The sequence below is a fragment of the Ostrinia nubilalis genome, chromosome 4 (assembly GCF_963855985.1).
Source record: "Ostrinia nubilalis chromosome 4, ilOstNubi1.1, whole genome shotgun sequence".
Lineage (NCBI taxonomy): Eukaryota > Metazoa > Arthropoda > Insecta > Lepidoptera > Crambidae > Ostrinia > Ostrinia nubilalis.
The window spans coordinates 10897378-10916572 of NC_087091.1; the positions used below are offsets into that span (position 1 = coordinate 10897378).

Consider the following 19195-nt stretch of genomic DNA (forward strand, 5'->3'; position numbering starts at 1 on the left):
GTCACGTCAAATATGACAAATCAAGTTTGTGGCAATATTGCTGTAAGCTTTTTGATTTAGGTATGATGTTTCAAGGCTTTTTTAATTTTGAAGCAAGTTTGCATTTTGCGCTATGTTTCAAAGATGAAGTATCAAGTTTGTTTTTTGTTTGTTACAAACTTGCGTTAAACTGTCATACGCATGGAGCAAATAATCAGTGTTGCCAGAAGGTTACTTTTGTAACCTTTTAGGTTACTTTTGAACTGCATTGGTTACACTAATGAAAAGGTTACTTTTAGGTGATTTTTCAGAAATTGTAGAATTAACTTTTACAGGTTATTCAGTAAAAATATTAATAGTGACAATTTAAAAATTATGTCATAAACTGCATTTAAACATGAATTTGATTTATTATTTGTTAAAGACAATGAGTTTTAGCAAATGTTTTTTTGATAATAAAACGCAAATCCATGAAACGGTTTTATACGACCGGTCACTTTTCGGTCTTCATGGAATGGTCAAAATTTCGAATTTAGGTAAACATGAACCATCCATGAACAACCTTACACAATCGCTCCGCACCCCCCCCCCCCCCCGTATGAAGGTTACTTTTTATTCAAAAAGGTTACATTTTTTTATATTTCTGGTAATTTCTGACAAGACCCGACTGGCAACACTGCAAATAATCACTAGTGGTCATACGCCAACGTCACTCGCCCGAAGCCATAAAAAAGAAAACAAAAACTTCCGGTTCCGGAAGAAAAAACAGCCAAGTGTTTTGCACTTTTGCAGCATACTCTCTTCTAATCTGTGTTTTGCAGTGCACAAAATCAGTGGTAGAACGTAGAACCTACAAGTTTTTTTGTTTTGCACGGTGTTTTATTTAATAAACGCTTCTGTTGTGCGAATTGGACGCTTGACGTGCTGAAGATTAAAGGTTAGTTCATTTATTTTTACTTTTACAAACAGAATTAATGATAATATGTAGTTCATATCTATCCCTTAAACCTTATTTACCTACTTTCAAACCCAGGCAACGTGTTCCAAGTGTTCCTAACCCTAAATAGTTCCTGCATGTTCGATCCTGTTTAGTTATGCATATTACTCAATATCTATTTCTAATCTATGTGTAACAGAAAGGTGTTATTGTAAGTTGTAAATGTACATCGTGGACCCTGTCTTGCACTGCAATTGGAAAATAATACATAAATAGAACGTCTAAAATTAACAAATATCCTCAAATAAAATAAATTAATTGCTGTACAGTGACTGACATTGATGGAGAAATTGAAGGAAAAACTATGACAGTTTTTCCTTTCAATAATTATCATGTTGCTATGAAAATGCTACACTCATAGCACTTCAAAATTGTAAATGTAAATATAAAATACCCCCTAAACATCCTATCCACCTTATCATGTACTTTTATCCTACCTCGTTTAATTCTTAAAATTGTTAGTTATGTCTTAGCAAAGGTAACATAAATTTCCTCCTACATACCTATCTATTATTATATAATATAATTATAATTAATAGTGTTATTTGGTTTCAGACTTTGCATAATGGAATCAAAAAAATTTTTTTTGGTTACATTTTTAGATGAAGATGATGCTCCTGGCATAGTTTCATCAAAGTGGTTAAGATACCAACACTTGTTATTACCCTAATGTATGCACTGAAGAAATCAAAAACAAACTTGAAGAAGATGCCTGCACCTGAAGCAACATGGTCACAATATCAAATAAAAATACTTAAAAGTTATGGTAAAATAATTTTCTTTATTTTTGTATTGCTAAGTTATAACTAGATTCTACTATTGTGAGACTTTTTTATTTATTTCAGAAACTTATGGCGAAGCACGATTACATTTAAAAAAAGCGGAAGAAACCTGAAATTTGGACTCAGACGAAGCAGAAAATGATGTTACAAATGAAGTGACAGTGGACATAATGTCTGCTGTAAATTACCCAGTCACCTCCGGTTCTAAAGAGGCCAAGCAAACACAACTCAAAGCTGTTAACTGCCAATCAGGTAACAGGTTTTTATAACATGCAATGAGCTTCTCTCGTCAAAGATGCAATGCGACAAAATTTCATATTTTCACTTGTTTTAGTTATGACTTTTCCATGTTTTTTTATTTGTTACAGAGTGCATTACAAACAAGCAATATGCTATACAGCAGAGTCATATGATTCAGATTGTGTCAGACCTAGCTAACCAAATGGCTGAAATCAATAGAAAATTGGATTTACCGTTAGCTAGGTCCGAAGAAACATTTTCACCAACAGATGACAATGCAGGTCTTTCAGAACTTTTGGCAAGTCTACCAGTAAAGATATTGCAAGTTTTAATAATTTCGATGACCATTTAAAAATAAACAAGAATACAGGCAATAGTATGTATAAATTAAATACTTAAACACAGGGCAAATTTTATTATTCTATGAAAACATTCTAATGCTACTTTAATTAAATTTCAGATGTCATTTTTGTCTGGTATTGGCGGCAGAAATGTAAGAAGCCTTACGACTAATATGTTGAGACGAATAATTCTAGATGATGTAGCCGAGTTGTATTCGTTAACTGGGAAACAGATGAAAAATTCGAATAAAAAGTCATTTATGAGTACAGAAACCTATAAATTAATCTTTCGTAAGTACCTTTATTTTATTACAAACTTATACAGGGTGTAAATGAATTCATAGGCAACCTTGCAGGGGGTGGCTCAGACCATCATTATGAACTTTTCCTATGACCAATTTTTCCTGTTTTCATACAAAAACTGATCACGAAAATAAAGTTGTTCATAATGATGGTCTGAGCTTCCCCCTGCAAGGTTGCCAATGAATTCATTAAGATACACCTGTATATCTCTCAATATACCTACTACTATTATTTTCTGAATCATTCGTGTTTGTTAGTGTTAATTATTTCTATTTTATTTTTCAGAAATATGTAGAAAAATCAACGAAGATGTAACTGAAGACAGTCTAAAAGAAATTATAAGTGATTGGCTAAATCAAGCTAAAGTTAGACTTTCAAGAAGGTAAGATTTAATTTATTTACATTAGATGTATTTTATTTTACACTAGCGACCCGCCCCGGCTTCACACGGGTACATGTATTATACATATGTATAAAACAAAGTTGCTGTCGCTGTCTGTTCCTATATACATATGCTTAAATCTTTAAAACTATGCAACGGATTTTGATGCGGTTTTCAACAATAGTTAGAGGGATTTATGAGAAAGGTTATATAATAGAACCCCATACGAATCCGGGGCGGGTCGCTAGTTATACATATATTACATTATTATTACACAAGGGACAGACAGACAGCGACTTTCTTTTATACTATGTACCTAGTGATTTACAAATTTTAGATGTGCTCCTTTCAGAATTTTAACTAATAACCCCTTACCCTTATAGTAGTTTTTAAGGATTACTATAAATATATTTATTTCAGACATAGTTCATAATTTTGTTAGTAGTACAGAAACTTATACAATTAAATGTAAAATAATGTCTTAACCTGTGGTAAATATACTTGTTTCTTTTTGTTTCAGAGCAGAAACACAAAATAAAGGAAAAAAACCAATAGCGGCGACCATGAAACCGATTTTTTCTCATTTAAAGTAAGATAAGATAAAAGTATAAATAATAAAAAAATATATGTTATGTTTGTTGTTTTATTTAATGTCAAACATGCATATTCATTGCAAGTTTGTTAAGGCAAACTTACATATTATTTATACAGGGTGTTAGGTAAATGGGTATATGAGCCGACACTAGCCCATGATGTTAACATGGGCATATAAATGGTATGGTGAAGTCAGAAATTTGATGTCATCATTTTATTTTTTTACATTTTCATACAAAATAAATTTTATAAAATCCGATTTGTATGAAAATTAAAATAATTAAAATGAAGATATCAATTTTCTGACTTCACCATACCATTTATATGCTCATGTTAACATGGGCTAGTGTCGGCTCATATACCCATTTACCTAACACCCTGTAGAAGCAGACATAATGCAAGTTTGTTAAGGCAAACTTACATATAATTTATAGAAGCAGACATAATGCAAGTTTGTTAAGGCAAACTTACATATAATTTATAGAAGCAGACATAATGCAAGTTTGTTAAGGCAAACTTGCATATACTTTATAGAAACACATTAATGCAAGTTTGTCGCTCGGAAACTAGAAAGTTTGATTTAAACTTGCCTCAAGTTTATATACTTGCCATGGCAAATTTGAAACAAAGCTTCATTTTTGATACATCAAACTTACTGCAAGTCAGATTCAAGTTTAAATTGTTATCTGGGTGTTATCAAAGATTTATGAATATTGGTTAATAAAAAATAATTAGTGAAATGCTTATTAAACATTTAATTAAAAACCAAGCCTGTTGAAAAAAATAAAAAAAATATTGGTCCATTAAATTGTTTTTCAAGTTGGCACCTACTGGACATATTTGATGCCAACAGCAATAAGTACCTACCTACCGAAAACAATGAGTTTTTTTCTTCGCATTTTATATTAGCTCTCAATTTAAAAAACAAACTTCCGATATCAAGGAGATTATACTCACACTCGACAATCGATAGCCAATTAAAATTCCACTTTGAGAGTTTGTCATCTCCATGTAGAAGAAAATTAGGTCGAGCGGGTTCTTTTGTTTGAATAGATCAAACTGGAGATAAGTTCGAAAATTGATTCAACGGATTTTCAAGTTGGATGTTTTTTTTTAAAGATAATAATTTATGTTGTGCCAAACATAAAACATTCAGTTTTTGTAAAAAAATATTTATAGCCCGACCAGGAACATAAAAACCCTCGCCATGTTGCGGAAAACTAATGGTACTAATTTCTTTTAATGGCAACAGTAACTGAAAACTTCATTGACATGTCACCTTGCATGTCAGTCTATTGCTGTCAAAGTGTAAACAAACTTTATTTTAAATGTACGCAACTGATTTTGTGAATTAAATTGCTAAAATCTTTTTATAGTCGTGAAAGAAAAGTGGTTAACAATGTGTTAAAGTATTTGTCGAAGAGAAATACTAAGGGTTCGGACAATATTTTCATTGAATAATGTTTCCGACAAAGGTTGTCAAATTGACTGACATGTTTATCGTATAGTACAGTCCACTATGAAAATTAGCTGTGGTTTGTTTCAACAACCTATTCTAAAAATTTTTGTAACTTTCTAAGTGTTGAATTTTATGGAATTGGGAAAGAAGTACCGCGTTTGAAGCGTTCATGAGCAGACATTGCGGTTGAATATTCAAGTTCGGAATTTGATTATTGATGAATAATAAAATAAATCCTACTAGCTCGATTGATGGTTTCATTTAATTTATTTAAACCAGGTTACCTATAATAATATTTTTTCGTTAATTTATGAAAATATCAAATTAACCCGTAATCCTAAATCCTGATACATAAAGTTAGCCTATTAATTTAACACAGGTACGACTGTACTCAGTGTTGCACTATCAAATGCAATTGCCGCGCCTCTATGCCAGGGTTTTTATGTTCCTGGTCAGGCTATACTATCACTATTGTTTTAATTTTTTTTTATTCACTACGAGGAATCTCTTGTCCTGTATCTGTTAGTTATTAGTAGATGTTTTACAGAGTGTCTATCGTTTGTATTTCAAATACCATTATATTTTAACTAAATTGCAGCAAGAAATGTGTAATGGTTACCATTAGGAAATATGTATTTGTAGCGCTTTGTGAGAAGAGTTAGATGAATATTAGATAAGTTAGCGGATATTAATTTCTTAAATTGCAGATAACATTATTTTTTGTAAATTATGTAAATAAACATTGATTGGTGTTACTCAAAGAATAGTAGGTACCTACAAAATATTAATTTATCAATGTTCTTCAGGCAAACTTTCAGTCGCCATCTGTTATTTTCCCCCAGAACTAACATACAAGATTCTATATCGCTGCTTATTTACAGCTAAGCGTTTGAATACCACGAGTTTCCCGCCGCTGTCCATAGAGGACGTTGAAAGCTAGCCATACCACAGAATAATAATAAGTATGGCCATACCTACTACAAGCTTACTACCAAATACTAATCACGTTATTAATTAATGTTTTATTTGAAAATGTATAAACGTATTACCTACCTGCCTATTTTAAATTGACGATAAACAAGACCAAAAGAAATCGTTTAGAGATTTTTCAGAAGCCACGGGCCAACTATGAATAGGCACTAGAACACTAAGTACAAAAATTATAATAAAATAATAAAACACAATTCAACAATACCTACATCACAACTTAAATAAAATAAGTATAAGTATAAATCTGTAAATACGAGTAGCTTAGGAAAATTCGTACACATCAGTTTTCTCGTTCCTCTATAAACATGAATGCCTCTCAATAATGGAAACCGCGAATATAGCAACCTCTCAGAGAGGCGATCCCTCACGTTTCATAGTAGGCTGTGATCTTTTGATCCACGAGTACATTTCTTATTTGTTTTGTTTTTAACGGATCATATATTTTCTCTCTGCTTCACGATACTTGAGTCGAGTGATTTAAAAATAATAACTCTAATTGGTAGGTATTGAAAAACGATTAATTATTCTCGTTTCCAAACGAACCGTTTTTGGGGTTCTGTAGGAATGTGAAATATTTGTCTTATCAGGATGCTATTTCCACCTACCAATTACCTACATACACTGGTCATCACAAAAATCGGCCCACCTACGTTTTACAGGAAAACTCGTTTCTACTGACACAATCATGGTGCCCCAACAATATTGGTGTTATTTGAAAGCCTAATAAATATATCCTTAAAGAAAAACACATTTAATTTCTTAATAAACGATTAACATATACAATAAATGTGACTTGAAAAAAGACCTCACTTTGGGCTCACCTCTGGGATCAATTAGACCAATTTTTATGGTTATAATACCAAATAATGATCTCACGTGTCCTCTTTAACAGATGGATAGCGATTAATCCAAACTTAACAGTTTTATAGCCATAAAAGTTGGCTGAAGCGTTACTATTTATTTTTTGAAGAAGTGACTCTGGATTTTTCTACAGACTTCTGAAACCTTTCCTTTAGTGAAATGAACTTTAGAAGTAGGCTTTTAAATGGTGCCAATATTGATGGGAAATGGGGATGCATTTTTTTGTTTGAAAGTGCTTGTCGCGGAAGGGTTGATTTTTGTGATGACCAGTGTATTTTTTTTATTTGAACTTAAGTCACTACACCGAATGATATTGAGCTTTCCTTGAAAACATACTTTTGTGGTTGTAGGGCGTGACATCCGCGGCAGGCGTCTTGGTTCTTTCAATTAGTCTTTCTAGTTCTAGTACCCAAGGCGCCGACCACTAAGTGGAAGAGGGAACACCCCAGGTTTTAGTAGGTTCAAACCGGCCATTTTCCTGCACCACGTATGCCTTTGCAAAATGCGCACAGTCTAGGAGTGAAATTAACTACCAGTCTGCATTAGTGCTCTAGAGCTCTGTGATTGGTTCGTGTGTGACCCTGTGCGTCCACGCGCACTGTGAGACCTCAAAGTAATGTTTGTGAATAGGCTTATTTTTCAGCCCACTGCTGGACATGGATCTTACGAGCATCCCCTGTTTTTTCATCAGATAACCTATAAGATCTAAGACAGAGCAGGGATGTTCTGCTCTATGTTTGTTAATTTATAGAGAACCATGTTATTAAACTTTATTCCCACTGTTCAGACACTATAGGTAAGTATGCGGTCGTTATTTAGGTCTAGCTGGTCTCAAACATAAATTGACCTAATTATTTGCGGTCACAGAAGAGGGACTTTTTTACATAACTCAGGTAAAAAAAGATAACTGTTATGATACGATTGTTTTGTTAACGGAACAAAAAAGGCACACTTTATTTGGTTCTTGGTAATAAAAGTTTAACTTTTATTAAACGAAACGAAAGTCGATCAATTTTGTTCTCATCGGAAAAAACTTTTCTACAAATAACTATATTGAACCTATAAATACCTACCTTTTTATAGCTTTACAATAAAACAGTGATCTAAAAAAGTGTATTAACTACATTCAAAAGGTTTCATCATTGTAAAGAAATTTCAAACCCTTTGAAACTCAAAAATAATTCAAACCATACCGCTTATTTTAATTATTTAACCTTTTCTTTTAAATTTGAAACCTTACTCACAATGTTTCGTCCCTCGCTCTGCAATAGAACAATGTTCTATCAAAGAGCCTGTCATTTATCCTGAGGCTATATTTAAATACGATATTCAAGTCTTAACAAATCCGATTAAATTTTAAACAAAGCGTGAATAAATATAATTTAAGTTGCTAGTATTATTCCATTAGCAATACATTCGTCATTTAATTTCGCTAATTGACACTATAATTAATTAATTGAGTATAATACCTAGGGTTTTAGCGGCTGGGAATGAACACGTTTGTGATAATCTCACACACCCTTTTAGTGTCCAACGTTTTAATGTCCAATGTATGTAAATCTATACTAATATTATAAATGCGAAAGTAACTCTGTCTGTATGTCTGTCTGTCTCGCTTTCACGCCTAAACCACTGAACCGATTTTGATGAAAGGCATAGAGATAGGTTGAGTCCCGGGTAAGGACATAGGATAGTTTTTATCCCGGTTTTTGAAAGAGGGACGCGCGCGATAAAGTTTTTCTGTGACAGACAAAATTCCACGCGGGCGGAAAGCTAGTAATAAATAATATCCGATTGTCAAACGAAGTAAAGCTTTATCTGTGGCTATATCTACCCAATTAAACATAGTTATTATTACATGTTTCAAAAACCTAGACGAATCAAAGTGACCATAACACCAAATGTTACCTAATATAGGTCGGAAATCAAACTGGCGACTTTTTATACCTAAACTTCCAAGTAGGTAGGTACATAATTAGTTGCTGATGACAGATTAGGCAAAGAGAACAATTTCAAAGTTTTCATCTTCATCTTTTGAAAGAGTCAGTATGGTAGCGTAAACAGACTTTAATCCCTTATCATTTCAAATATCTAAGTTATTGACTAGCAGATAATTATTACTATCTACTAAAGACATTGAAAATTAAAGTACACCCGACCTTTGGGTGTCGTCAAATATTTCTGTGCCAAAGACACGGGCGTATACGTTATCCGCGGAAATGTCGCCCGCCCGAAATAGATGTCGCGTCGACAGGGCGCGTGACGTCACCGCGCGTCAGATGTTTGCGCCGGAGTGGCAGCGTGGAACAATTATACAATACTCGACGCTGGACCATTTAAATTGTCGCGTTTCAGAACATTAGCTACACTTTCTCGAATTAGCTTAAGCCGGGCTTTGAGCGACATGGTAAAATCTTATCGTGGCCGATTTCAGACGACAAACATATGAGATTAACGTCTAAAATTGATAAAATGCCTCAAAATTTTTTATCGTGGAGCTTAATCTGACTTTGCTTGTTACAGACTAACAGGTTCGTCAAATCAGTTGATGGAGATCAAGGTTTGGTTAGACATTCATTTTCTTCATAAATGGGCGTGGCAAAATTTTAAGTAGGTAGGTAAGTATATTTTATACTTATACTTTTCTAGTAATTTGATGGTGACTGAATTCTGATGCAAGCAATAAATTAAAATGCTAGGGATTGTGTGGAAGAAACTCCTTCACTCCAACCTGAAAACCACTCAGCCAGTTAAACTAAGAGGTAGGCTTCGGCTGAGGGAGCGTGATTAGATAGGGTTAAACCACAGGGTTAAATGGATAGTTAAGGCTAGGCATAAGTACCATCGAGTACAAAGAGTTGGAGAATTGATGTAGAATAGGAATGAAACCATTTGCCCAGATGTGGGCTGATTACAATAATAATAATGAGGGTATCCACCGTCAAATTGCATTCTATGCTCTAATACCCGCGTGCAGGAATATCTAAATGGGGTCACAGTCAATGCGTTTCCTTCTCCACTATTGTGATCGATCGATTTAAGATGAGAAATATGTTTATATTTGGCTTTTAACCGTAATAAGCCAATAAGAAAAGTATTATTAATAAAACTAAGCTATTTCTCCTTGACAAAGATCAAAATTTTGAATAAAATACAACTTCGGTTTTTATAAGCGAAGCAGTCAAGATTTACGGAAACAGTAGGTAAACCTATACATTGAGAAATGAAAAGCAAAGAAAAATAAAACGAAGAGAAATACGGGTACTGTTCGTATTATTTTTTACTGTTTTAACGTGTTTTCTATATCAACAATCTTCTCGTTGAAAAAACACGTAGGTATGTGTCACTTTAGAATGACCTATATTTTAATATTAGTTTGTTGTAGGTAATTATTTTCAGCACGCAACGGTCTTTAACATAAAAAATAAATTGTTCTGTAACAATTAACTACCGAGAATCAGTCTAATTGGTGTGTTCTGTTGATAAAATGTCTAGTACAATTACTAGGCGATTATTGATTGACTCAACTGGGTTAATGAGCGAAACATATTGGCGACAGAACAAAAATACGGCGGCCTTTCAAAATTGCAGAGCGTTTGCATGTTGGGCGGCGGTGCATAGGGCTGCCGCTTGGCACGGCACGAACTTTGGCGCTCAGTCCGCCCTGAGACCGCGCGCTCGCCGCCCGCCGCGACTCCGCGCCGCCCTACGCGCCCATCGCAAATGGACTACGATCGACACTACGAAAATTATCATCACCTATCTTTATTTCACGCGAACAAAAACAACCCAATATCGAACGACCGTGCGAGCTTCAAAAAATGACTTAACTTTTTCCCACTTTTAAAAACTTTATTTAGATACCCCCTTTTCAAAATCACCACTCACACACCATGCGTCATCGAGGAAAGTCACACCGAAACCAATTTATACACAAAAAACGACTGAAACTTTCTGATTGCAACCTTTAAAAAGTTTACATACGATTTATAATAATATTTACACTGTTTTACAAATGGTTTTGGACATTATTTTATCCTTCAGACCCTTAGAAGTTTAAGTGTGACCAAAGACAATTAAATAATAATAAAGTTTAAATAGAGTAGAACTTTAAAAGTGTGTTTTAGCTCAAGTGTTATAAAGACAAAACAGTAAGTGTGTTAATAACTAGTTCATAGTATCACATTAATATAGTAAAGTATTTAGTGAGTGTTTAGTGTTTTTGTGTATTCGTAATCCGAAGTCATCAAATTCTGAGTTGGTAAGTTTATTTTGTTTACATTTTATTTTAAAATATTAAGACATTCGTGTATATTAAGATTCTTAAATATGAAATTATGGGCAATAACACATATTTTATAAAATGAGTTCGAAGAACTTTCGTCAAAAGAATCTGAAGGACATAATAATATGCTCTCATCTCGGCAATAACTCGCAAACTTGGGCGGAAATCAAAATTTTACAATTGTATCTCAAAATAAAATGTCTTCGAGTGCCAGTGCTCCACTTTTATTTCTTTAAGAATGGGGACATTTTATATTTACAGTTTTAAAATGTTACAGTACATTTTTACTGCTTCATCTCACATTTCGTCCAGTAAAGTCTAAATGCACTATTTTTATGACTCGAACTCTTCTTAGCTGTAAGCTTTTTATAGCTGTTTGTTTATTTGAAGTTGATACAAACAAAACGTTATAATAAGAAATAAAAGTCAAATTTTAGGCTGTTATTGACTATTTTATCAAAGCTTTTAAATTCAACTCGATGTTATAAGACAGTCTCGTTGAAAATAGTTAGTACTGTTAACTGCTCTTAGCAATCTATAAACTATAGCTACGAAACTTGTGCCAAGTCCAATGACATCGCTAGGTATTTATAAAACGAATTTACAATGCCAAACGCCTTCCGTGAAGGTAACACTAGCGTTATTTAATACATCCCTACTGTAAATTAATAGTTGGTTATCATAATACTAGAATTATGTGTCATAATATAGTATTATAATACTACAAGTTCCTGGTTCTATCATAAATAAGTACATATATTATATTCTGTAGGTAGCTGGATGTCCACCTTCAAAACTTTTATAACTTTGTAGGAATAAAATGCGAACATAATAATAAACAATAGGAAACGATAACAATAGGAGAAACGATAGGAAAACATAGCACAATTTTACATTAACTTAGGTAGTACTTGGACAATCATACCAAATGATGTTAATAGTAGACACCATTTATGAAAATTATACTTAATTCTTTACTTATTACGTGACAAAATTGTAAGAAAAATGTGTTAAAACAACCAATTAAAACACTATATTTACTATACTCACTTTTGCAGTAGTCAATGTAACTCGCATACAAAAATAATCGATCCTCGTTATCAGATAAAACATGTTACGCACTGTTTATCAATCAACTGTCTAATTTACCAAATACATCCTACGCAATTCCTGGTTTTTGTGGAAATGTTCAAAAACATATTATTATGCACCTTAATGAACTGTCTAATTTATCAAATACATCCTACAACACCTGTTTTTTTATGGAAATTTTCAATAACATGGTCTACTGTCTAATTTATCAAATACATCCTGAAACACCTGGTTTTTATGAAAATGTTCAAAAACATGTGATTAAGCACCTCAATAAACTGTCTAATTTGTCAAATACATCCTACACAACAGCTGGATTTTATAGCAATGTTCAAAAACATGTCATTTGCACCTTTAGAAAAAGACAAATTTATCAAATACATCCTGCACAACACCTGGTTTTTATGGAAATGTTCAGAAACATATTATTATTATGCACCTTAATGAACTGTCTAATTTATCAAATACATCCTACAACACCTGGATTTTATGAAAATTTTCAAAAACATGTGATTATGCACCTTAATAAACTGTCTAATTTGTCAAATACATCCTACATAACAGCTGGTTTTATGGACATTTTCAAAAACTTGTCATTATGCTCCTTAATGAACTATCTAAGCTAGCAAATAAATAAGAACAACTGGTTTGTACGGACAAAAACATTATTTTAAAACTTTCTAATTCATCAAACATTCTGCACAACACCTGTTCTTTATGGAAATGTTCAAAAACATGTTATTATGCACCGTAAATCAGGTATACTCAGATGGCCAAGTTAATATTAATGAGCCTCAATTTCCTTGGGGAAACACTCGTGTTCCTGAAAAAAGAGGAAAATGTCCCTGCTTATGACAGCCCGAGAAGGTATTAAACGTTCGAGACTTTATGTTAGGTGTGCGAATTTTGCATTAATCCGGGTTCCGAGTAAAATTTGCCTAAAAGATGTTTAGTTTATGTCCCACCCACTTTTGCCCAGCTTTCGTAATGTGTTCAAAGAAAAGCATGACTTTGTTGCAACTTGGGAGTTGGGAGTGAATAAGCCTATTAAATTTATTTTTAAAGGATGAGTAGTATTTCCTCTGTTGGATTTCTAGATGGATTTAACAAGAATTTGTAGTCATACTTGCTGTGCTCCGCGGTGTTACCCGCGGTAAAAAGTAGCCTATGTGGTAAAATCGCTCCAGCCGTTTAGAGGTGAAGAAGTAACAAACATACACACTCACAAACTTTCGCCTTTATAATATTAGTGTGATGTGATTTGTAATTTTAACAACTTAGGACCCATCAACATTTTACTTGTAAGAATAGTTTTATTTTTTTATAAGCCATTTATGAATGTGAAAAGACAACATAAGTAATAACAACATAACCAAAATAATTAATTTACCGTTAAAATAGATATTGTTGCAATAAATCCCGTGAAGTGATAATTTTAACATAAAATACTTGCTCGTATTTTAAAGTGAAATTCGTGGATGCGAGCAAACGTATTAAAATACATTCCCAGTACATTTGAATACCTGTCAAGAAAACAATAAACAACAAAAACTAAAAAGCAATTAAGTAATGGACATAACGACTGCCCAAAACAACTCAAAACAACTTTTATATTTGCACCGCGTTATGGAAAAGGTACTCGTACAAATCAATACGTCTGATCTAAAGTCGGAGCCACTCTGCAAATGTGGAGTCAAAAGTGGGTTTGATTTATGTGCGACGGCTATTTCAGGAATACCGGATCACAATATGTGACCCGAATAGGCTAAACCAATTTAATCTGCTTCAGATTTAAAACGTTTTAGGAGATAGATTTTAAAAGTAAATTGAAATAGAAACACTCTAGGCACATGGCATAGATTCTAGATGTTATAAAACACAGATAGTTTCAGACATTTTGTATGCACATTGCACATGTCACTGTAATTTCCCTAATTCTAAAGACTATCATTAGTTTACTTAACTACATTATTAAAATAATAACAATAACAATGTCTTGATAATGCTTTATGGAATAAAATAAAACAAGACACACAATTTGAAAAACATTTGTCAGTCCTTAACATGAAATTGATACGCATAATGTTTTTTAGTTTAGTAAATTATTTATTCTGCATCACAAGAACTTGTCAAAATATGGTTGTTGATTATACCTACACTACACACTATGAATTTTGACTTTTTCACTGTTTATTGTCTCAATTCTATTCCCATAAATATTACAATTTTATCATTCTGCTAAACTTCCTATTACTGTCAGCGCTAAGATGATCACCACTATAACATCGACATGATAATCACGTCCCCACACTTAGTGCGAACTATATTTCAGGCAATTTACAACCATTAATCATGTACTTAATATTCATTGACGAAGTTTCGTACAATGGATCTAATTTTCGCCCGAGAGACCCCAACTTTAGCGGGACCACGCGGAGCTCTTGTGTCTAAAACTTAAAGCAAATTAATTTGTATGTATAATCCCCACTTGTTACTGGGACTTTTGGAAATCAAAAAAATCCTTAAGCTGAATAAAGTTAATTACACCTAAACATTTTAGTTTGACTGTACATATTTTGATTTCAGTATCATTTACGAGTGGTCCCAGTTGCCGGAAGAAAATTGTTTATTTTTTACGGATCCGGCGACTGGGACCGTGGTCCCAGTTAATTGCGGTCCCAGTCGCCGGAAGCCTCATTAAGTTTATTAAGATAAACAATACTTACGGTGTATATAAAAATAACAAACTCATACTAAGTACTCGTAAGACTTAGTTTCTTGCGTTGCTTCTTCTTAGCACTAGCCCATTTATTGTCCCGAAGCAATGGTAGGGTTAATACTGGCGTATTTTTACATGAATACCGTGCTTTTTGTAGGTAATCCTATTTTGCGAAAATAGGTACATAAATGAGTTTTATGACTAAGTAAGTATTTTTATGAGTTTTTACTTTATTTTGGGAACAGCTATAGCAGTTGCAAGAAAGTCACAACAAGACTAGAATACTGTATTGTAACGTGTAACACCTTATTATCAGTTAATCTACTTTTTGACAATTTTCAAAATTTTCATGTTACAAGACATAAATAATACTCAAGAGAGAATCAAAAATCGACCCGTTTATATTTGGGCAAATATTTATAATCCTATTCTATAATTAAATTTTAAAATTGAAATCTCTCGAGGTCTATTGTACATGATTCGACTTTGTGAATCACTCAGGTGCAAATTAATGAAGACAATGTCGTGCATTTTGGATTCAGTCTCGATGTTGAGACAGCAAAACAATTCAAATTACCAAACGAAGTCGTTGTAATAAGATAACATGAAACACAAAACTGTCTATTTTTTTTTATTAGAGTTATCTTACTAGTATTAGGTATTACATAGCAACCTCAAAGTTTACGCCAGTACTACGAATAGATGTATTAAAAGTTTATTATTTTCTTTAAATTGCTGGAGAAAACGATTAAATTCGGTGAAAGCTGAAAAAAAATAACGCATAAAATGCAGGTGTTGATAACAGTACAATTACTTTATAATTGACAGTGGAACATGTTAAAGTGTTTCAAATGGCTTACCTTTGGTTTTCCTTTACCTACCCCTTTACATTATTTAGACTATAAACTGACACGTGTAAGGGTACTTATAACAAGCTTATCAAACTAGTACCGTCTCAAACACAGTAGGTAATTATAGGAATCAAAGCCAGAACCAGACTAGTTCAACTGTATAACCGCTAAGCCATGGAAAGCCACTTAATTGAATTGCTGTAAACTACACACCTAAACTACAAGCCTTCAGAATAATCATATTAGTAAGACCTGAGTTATTCCAAATTCAGTGACTTCACCCGCGCTTAAGTAAAGGTGCCTACCGACTATAATCTTGTTACGTTTGAGCGACCGCACTTCAGTAATTATGCTGTTAGCTTATGTCGCCGACTGAATAACTAAGTAGCAGTATTATAGCCGTGCAGCCGGCAGGGTGGAATTATATCCTGTAAATGTAAGAAGCATAAGGGAGAAATATGCGTAAATCATGCCTGTTTTCACCATCAATCCCTAATTTTTAAGTGACCCCTATAGTAACAAATAACAGGAATAATTTTTACATAGGGGTCACTTCTAAAATAGGGATTGATGGTGAAAACGGGCATCAGGCCTATCAAACTCCTCTGGCTAGCATGAAGAGTGCAGACAAAATCCTACAATAGGATAGTTTCCTAAAAAAAACTTTTACTCCGTCAATTATAGTACCAAAATAATATTGGACACACATTTTTTTTAAGTTATGTTGCGTTGAAGTTCCCCGTGACGTCACAAGCTACTACTCTTTTAAGCACTCCTTGACGTCACAGGGCTCTTCCTTTGAACTTTGGCGCCCTTTATCTCTTTCAATTTTCATTAGTTTGAAAAAGTGAAAAATACGTGTCGAGTATTTTTCGAAACGTTAACTGACGGACTAATTAAAATTCTTGCTTTTACCCAGGAAAAATCCATATTCCCAAGATCTCCCCACGCGATCGCGATGCACGATCTTCATTTTAATTTGAGCTACTCTGATTCAATCTCTGAGTCCTAATATTACATACTGCAACTAGTGTCGGTATAATTATTGTGATCGCTGCTATGTTACATTCGCCTCTAAATCCAACATCTATTAAATACGAGTATCTTTTGAGCGTCCAAAGGTGGTATGTTTTAGAACCTCTAGGTCTAGGATTTCTCGGATGTAAATAACTTTTGCGCTTCATGAGTATGTAGATAAAGGAGTTTTGTCCGCCTCGTAGCATGAGGGATTCGTAAATTTCCTCGAAGTTCGGAATGTGATACCTATTTACCGCGCAACATTCTATACAAAAATACCAGAAATCTGGAAGATCGAAGTATTTGCTACCGTAATTTTATCGAAATTCTTGTTTGATGACTTACCTACATCACAATATATTACGAGAAAACTTTCATGTCTTGAATGATAAAATTGTTATAGGTACGTAAGAATATGAAAGTTCCTAAGTAGTAGATGTTATAAGTATTCAGATTTCACACATCATAAACAGGTTTTCACAAAATTTCAAAATGTGACATGGTTTCCATCTACGGTCGACTTACGACTCTCATACTTACCTTAAGACACGACAATTTAGCTACAGGAACCAAAGTTCCTTCAAACTCACAAGATTGATGTCCAAGAGCGTATTCTGCATTTTGATCGTCAAAGTACTGGCATTAGGTAGGGGAAACGAGGGCTAACTGTAACGGGGGTGTGGTATTAACTGAATTCTTTCCTAATAAACTAATATTTTTTTATTACGACATATTTTTGGGCCGATATTTGAACGCAGGAATGTCCCATAGTAGTTATTAACTACTGTGCTTTATATAGAACTACAAATTACAAAGTATTAACTATTGTTACAGAGCTTAATTAAATTGAAGCTTAAATTAAACGTCTCCGTAAAATGATTGGACGAGCAATTTATTATGCAGTTGATATCCTTAGATGTTTATGAGAGAAATATCCATCATAACCTTTGCTCTATTCCTTTAGCTATCAAAGTTAATAATTGGATTCTTTTCAGGCAGAAATAGTAATAATACCCACTGGAACGTAGGACGTAATCTAATTAGTACCCAGTTCGATTGCCTTCAACATTTCACGCACACAGATTCATTGGCTGTGATCAATAAACGACAAAGTCTACGGACTAATAATTAATTAATGTTATTTGTACAGCAACGTCACATCGGACTGTTGGAAAATAGAACCTATTACGACTGTATAAGATACAATGTTCAGATTGATCCACCTGTATGACAATTATTAAACGTACTTGCAGAGTAACGTTAACTACCCGTAAAGGAAGCAATGACGTGTGATCATTGATGTTCATTTGTAATTTACATAATGTATTTACATACTATCTGTTACTCATGACTTCACATAATGTGGATTTAAATATAATAATATAACTAAACATTATAGTAATATGCATCAACGTAGATTAATTTTATCACATTCATAACAACAGACCAATAGTTTGATAGTATAAAAATTCGAACATACTTTGCAGTTACTTTGCTTGATTTTACTTACAACCAAATAGTCATTGTTTTGTCCCCCCATTTTCCTAATTAAGTCTATAGGCTAAACGACAAAATTTCAATTATTTGTCCGTCAGACAGTTAATTACAAAATTAGACTCGTATTTTTTATTTTCTTTCATAATTAAATAATAACAGTGTTACATCGACTTCAAATGGCGCGTTAGGTCACGCCTAAGTAGATTTTTTACTTCACGCGACATTTCAACTCAATTTTCAATTATGAGAAAATGAACAAATACGCGTCCAATATTGTTTTATTATCTGTCTGACGGACTAAATAGAATTTGTATTTCATTACCCAGTCATCATCCCAATTTTAATAAAATTGCTTGTTAAAATAATGTGTTTTATTTTCCTTACTAGGCAGATGGCCTGCTTTCTTTACAATATATCTATCAAAGGAAGGAAGCAACCGACAGTTAGATTTTATACAAAATTTAGGTAGGTAATACAAATGGCCTCAGGCTTTAATTTGAAAGTTATCGGAACTTTCCGAAATTGAATCCCTGTTACTTTCCAAATCACTTCTTCCTAATTTGATTCTCATTAATACTGCAAAGTTATCGGCATAAAAGTCGTCGGTCGGTAAATTACTCAAAACTTCGATGGGAAGGTAGACTTTAAGTAACTTACAAAATCTAAAAACGTGTTTAAATTTCGTCAGGGTAATGTGAAAATTCCGTTGTACGCGCCGAACCGGAAGTCGATGGCGTCGGGCGTTAAAAATTACGGAGGTCGGTAGTGCTGCCAGGTGGCCTGCTTTCCACCGGATATCCCGTTCT

At 33.4% G+C, this 19195-nt stretch overlaps 1 long non-coding RNA gene across 2 annotated transcripts; it reads left to right on the plus strand.

Moving 5' to 3' along the window:
- Positions 1-623: 623 nt before the first annotated feature.
- On the plus strand, positions 624-3656 carry LOC135071080 (uncharacterized). 2 transcript variants are annotated; one of them, XR_010257205.1, is made up of 7 exons: positions 624-916; positions 1532-1742; positions 1822-2010; positions 2127-2374; positions 2459-2630; positions 2928-3024; positions 3545-3656. It is a non-coding gene; the product is annotated as an uncharacterized LOC135071080 (long non-coding RNA). The 2 variants fall into 2 exon arrangements; XR_010257206.1 differs by lacking the exon at positions 624-916 and adding an exon at positions 1301-1454.
- Positions 3657-19195: the final 15539 nt, after the last annotated feature.